The sequence below is a fragment of the Lactuca saligna genome, chromosome 4, assembly GCF_052625555.1.
Source record: "Lactuca saligna cultivar CGN05327 chromosome 4, ASM5262555v1, whole genome shotgun sequence".
NCBI lineage: Eukaryota > Viridiplantae > Streptophyta > Magnoliopsida > Asterales > Asteraceae > Lactuca > Lactuca saligna.
In genome coordinates, this window is record NC_136420.1 from 84,890,596 (window position 1) to 84,896,491 (window position 5,896).

The following is a 5,896-nucleotide window of genomic DNA, read 5'->3' on the forward strand; positions in this document are numbered from 1 at the left end:
GAAATTTGTTCGTCGCCAAAACCCGTTCTACCCGGAAAGTCGCCGTTATCGGATTCGTTCAGTTTTCTCTTTGGAGTTAATCGTATAAACTTATATGTTTATCTTATTCTAATGAGTGTCTAAATCACTCAGGAACTTATGTTATTAGCCCATAAACATTTATTTCATGAGTTTTTATAATGTTCCCGTCGGGTGACGGAAACTCAATCGGGTGCGACCAAAAGCCGCGTTTAGCGTCGGTATCGGGTAGAATTCCACCGCGTGCAAATGTTAGGAACTATATAAACGTGTTTCAGCTTTCATTTAAAGCTTTTCCTTCTCTCACTACTCTCTCTCTAACCTCTCTCCTAAATCCAAGTTTAAGGGTCCAAAACTCAAATTTAAGGCTTCAAATTTCTAAGGTACATTCCTTGGCTTGTATTGTAACCTTCTTAGCCTTCAAATCCGAATTCAAAACATAAATTGTGACCACATACATGAGTTTACGGCCATGGAACATTCATGGGCCGTAAACTCACAATAAGTGGGTTTTTGAGCCCTTAAACCCCTCCTTGACTAGTTTGGACTTTAGATATGGCTATGGTACTTCAAGATATGGACTGTAAACATGTAAAACTTGAATTTTGTGATGTCTGAAGGATTTTACGGCCAAGGATTATTCTTGGGCTGTAAACTCATATAATTAGGGTTTTCATGCCCTTAAACCCTACCAAATCACTTCTATGGCCTAGATATGAATTATAGGACCTTGATTCTAGCATTTGGACACTTGAAACATGAATTTTGGGGGATTTAGATGAGTTCACGGCCAAGGAGAGTGCTTGGGCCGTAAACTCCCCAAAACTGGGCATAAATCCAATTCTAAGGTGTTAGAAAGCCATCCAACACCACCAAAAGCCTTGGAATAAATCAAGGGACCAACCAAAAATACTTTGAGGGCCTAAAACACATCATTTGTGGGATTTCTAAGGGTTTACGGCCAGGGCTTGTTCTTGGGCCGTAAACTCCAATATTTTTGGTGTTAGAATGCAAACTAAACACCCCTAAGGCTCTTAGATGAATTTTAGAAGTCCTTCAATGCATGTTTTAGACCTTGAAACACTTTGTAGCACCGTATATTAGAGTTTACGGCCATGAAGGGGGTTTCATGGGCCGTAAACTCCATAAACACCCCGAAAGTCCCTTGCAAACTCATAATAGGCCTTGGATAAATTCTACCAATCACATGTGATTTGTTCTAGCACCATTTAACATCATTTTCTTGGGTAAATAGGGGTTTACGGCCTTGGAGCCATGTTAGGCCGTAAACTCCCATAAAGGGGGTCTATTTTGATGTTTTGTAATCATTCCAAGTCCTTAAACCAAGTTTAGAAATTATCCCCTAAGTGTTGGAAGTCCAAATTGCACCATAAACCACCCATCATGAGTTTACGGCCGTAAAATCATGGGGATGGGTGTTTTGGCCGTAAACTCCCTAAAGGGGGGTGTTCCTTTGATGTCCCAACTCATTTCCTAAGTCCCTTGTGTCATTCATGTCCCTAAACGCCACCCGGGTCCTTCCAAACACTTGTATCGGAGTGTTATCGCGACTTGAAGCATTTGTCCCTATCCAACAATCAATCTAAGTCCTAATTAGATACAAATGTGTATCTTTACATGATAATTAGGAACCTCGTGTGTTTACAAGTTCCGGATCAACTCTTAGCATCCAAACTGTCTCGTATCTCGTCCGGTGAGTTCATACCCCTACGGCTTTTTCACTGTTTTCAATGTTTTCAGGGGGGAATACAAGCAAACTATAACTGTTTTCCAATCACAACATTGATGTGTTTCAAACAATATCTGACAAACCTATAAACTCTTTTACTCCTTATGTATTATGCTGAGCATAAGGAATGACTATTCGATTTCAACTAAATGGATTTTAGTTAAGGAAACAATCAAACTAATCAAATTATTATCGGAATAATTTGGGGGTCTTTACTATTCTTTCTATCGTATACTGAGGTCTATATCAAGTTATTAGATAAACTATGTCTGATTCAGTTTATCTCCGTATCATTTTAATGTATCGTCAGATAATTTCATGTATGTATCTATACTTTACTGTACTATGTTTCATAATCTTCTATATATCGATATCTTACAAGAACCGTGTGAATAGTTTAGTACTAGTTTGTGAGATACTCACTACCCTTTATGGATGATCAGTAAATCCTCCCCGGAAGTGTAACCAGAGTCTCCTGGAGGGAGAACGCGGAATTTGTGAATAGATCTATTCGGGACTGACAATCCCACACCTTAACTGCTAGCTACAGTTAGGCGGGCACACCTAGGGTGACAAATTTCTGGATATCGTTCGACGTCTGACAAACGTCAAGGAGGTCACGTTGTCGTATTAGTATGGTTACCCGACTCACAATATGTATTAATACCAGCTTATTCACAGTTTGGGTTCAGAAACTATATCTCGTTCGGGATAGTGATCCCATGGTTTTGTATCTATGTTTTATATCTCTTTCGGGATTGTGATCCCATGATATTTTTTTTAGATCTCTTTCGGGATAGTGATCCCATGGTATTATCAAACTATTTTATATCTATAACTTATACGGGACAGTGATCCCATGGTTTTCTAAATCTATATCTTATACGGGATAATGATCCCAAGGTTTTGTATCTATATCTTATACGGGATAATGATCCCATGGTTTTCCAAATCTGTATCTTATTCGGGATAGTGATCCCATGGTTTCAATCTATATTTACATATATACATCAACTTATCTTGTGTTTAGTCCGGGATGATAGTCCCATGATATTAAACCTGTACTTTCAGATGTGTCAAACTATCTTATATGTCTTTCGGGATAGTAATCCCAAGATTTTCATTATATAGTTTTGGATGTTAAACTATATTTTGTGTTATACAACCGATCTTATAATTAGGAAAATATGGGATTTTCCTGTGGTAAAATACAATACATAACCGAATTGGTAATAAATGATAACTTAACCAATTTCACATAAGAAAATATGGGATTTTCTTGGATAACAACTTTTTCGGAAACTAAAGGAAACCGATACATTTTCATAAACCAAAACCGCTTATGAACTCACCAGCTTTATGCTGATTTTCAAACCGCTTGTATTCTCAGGTCCAAGTTAGACAGGTACCCGATGATCTCTTTTGATGAAGACGGAGTGCGTGGAAGACTCGCCTCAACTTTTGTTAATATGATGCATATGTATATCTTGTATAACTTTACTTTTGAACAAATGTAAACTTTCATATATATGTAATGTAATGTTTGTTTACTGTGATTACTATGTACATTGGATTTGATACACAACGTGGTAGTCAACCCCGGAGACGTTTCCGCCTTTGGTTTTCGGGGTGTGACAGATTGGTATCAGAGCCCTTGTTTATAGTGAACAGAGTATACCAAACCTTACATGGTATAAAACTATAAACACTAAAGGGCCTCAGTGCTCTGAATTAAAAGTATCTTCAAAACTACAAGTATTTTCAAAAGTATACAAGTATACCGAACCGCCGAAATCCGTAACTACAAGTAGAACAAAACATAAGTAAATGGGTGTTGTACACTGCGGTTAAACCTGGGCAGTTATGTAGTCGTGTCTAGGGTCAATATAGCCTGGCCAACTATATTCATTCGAGACACGGCCAACATGTGCTTGGGAGTGACTGTGGTACGCAGCATGCCTAAAACTTACCTAACATTCCAAACAACGAATCGTCGCTGCAGCGCAACCATGAAATACTATGGGAGTATTTCTCGAGCCAATACTTTGTAGAAAATCCTCGTATACGCGATGTTACTTGATCATTCCACTAGCGATAAAATGTTCTGTTTTGATAACTCCTTCCTGCTTTATCGCTTAGTACGATGCTATATCTGTCTTGATGAGATATCCCTTGTTCAATATCTCTTGATTCAATTCAGAGGACTTATAATCCTCTCTTTCCTGATCTTTTTAGATCGAGATGCCTCCGAGAAAGAGACCCAGCTCGAAGAACAACGATAATCCTCCTCCGCCACCATCTTCTCCTCAAATTGATCTCGCATCACTTCAAACAGTTCTAACTGTTGCAATGGTGGCAGCTATGTCTCAAATGAATCCCGGTGGCTCCGGAGGTGGTCCCCAACCTCAAAACCCAGAAGGCAGCCAGGAACACCGAAGAGGGGGTTCCTACAAAGACTTCATGAATGCGAAACCCACAACCTTTGATGGAACTGGAGGTGTTATTTCCTTGACTCGATGGTTCGAGAAAATCGAGTCAATTTTCGAAATATGTGCCTGTTCGGAGTCTGACAAAGTCAAGTTTGCCGCCTGCACCTTCCTTGATAAAGCCCTGACTTGGTGGAACGGCCGAGTCAAATCCTTAACCTTACTCGTAGCAAACGCCATGGGTTGGGAAGCTATGAAGGAGCTTCTTCTCGCAGAGTATTGCCCTCGGGGCGAAATTCAGAAACTGGAACACGAACTCTGGAACCTTAAGATGAAGGGTTCCAATATAACAGCTTATACTTCAAGATTCGATGACCTGGCATTACTCTGTCCGGGAATGGTTACCCCGGAGAGTAAAAAGATCGAGAGATTCATCTGGGGATTGACCCAGCCAACAAAAGGGAATGTCTTGGCTGCGAAGCCAGACACGTACGACAGTGCTAAATGTCTTGTGAAAATCTTGATCGATCATGAAGACAATTCAGATGAGGAAACTACCACTCCCGAGTCGGACACAAGTGGAGGTGAAAGTAAAAAGAAATCTCGGAACAAGCGAAAGGCCCAGAGTACGAGAGGGTCTTCTAAGAAACAGCAAACGGTAGCAATCCATGCTGCTACTGCCCCTATTACTGTCTCAGCTGTTGGATCTACAGCCCAAAATCCCACCAGTGGATACACTGGTACCCTTCCTTGGTGTGGTAAGTGCAACTACCATCACCGCATTCCTGGTCCATGTCGCGAAAGGAGCTGCGACAACTGTGGCAAGAAGGGCCATCTGTCTCGAACCTGCAGAAAACCAGCAAAATCAACAAACCAATCATCGGGAGCAGGAATCAGCCCAGCCTGCTACAATTATGGTGAAGCAGGGCACTTCAAAAGGAATTGCCCCAAGGCAACTACCACCACTGATCCCTCTGTCGTCGCAGGTATACTTCTCTTTGATAACTCTTATACCTGCAACTCTTTTCGATTCCCGTGTTTGAAGGAAAAACCTGTTATCTATCTATTCGAATGTTCTCTAAAATCAACCCTTCGTATGTGATCGAAATGTGCATCATCGAGACGACTAACCAATGAGATGGAGAACACTAACTTCGTACCTATAGATTGAATCCTCGGTCCAGAGGACTATTCTATTCCATTTGGTTAAATGGGAAACCTTTCGCGATAATACTTTGATGCTACGTTTAACATGGAATGACGGAGTCTCATTCATGTTGTTATCCTGGTCTCGAGAGGGTCGCCCGTCTATATCTCTTCCTCGACCTAACTCTCATGATCTTCGACATTGAACTTTCGTATTGTTTCATGCTTTAAAACTCAAGAGTTTTCCTGGTACGAATTACCACATTCCTCGTTTCTGTGATCATTGAGAAACGAGAAGTTAGTAGCTCTTTCTACTGAATGTCTGTTCCGAAGAGTTTCCGGGAATTTCATTCGAACATCTAAAGTTTAGTTCCATGCCATACTCTTCGAAATCTTCGTAGAGACCCGATTCCACTTGAGAAAGTGATGATCCAAAATATCGAATCCATTCGAGTTTCATTTCAAAGTCATGATCTATATCCTATTCTTTGAATTTCGGGATGAAATTCCCTCTAATGGGGGGATAATGTAACAACCCGAAATTTGTTCGTCGCCA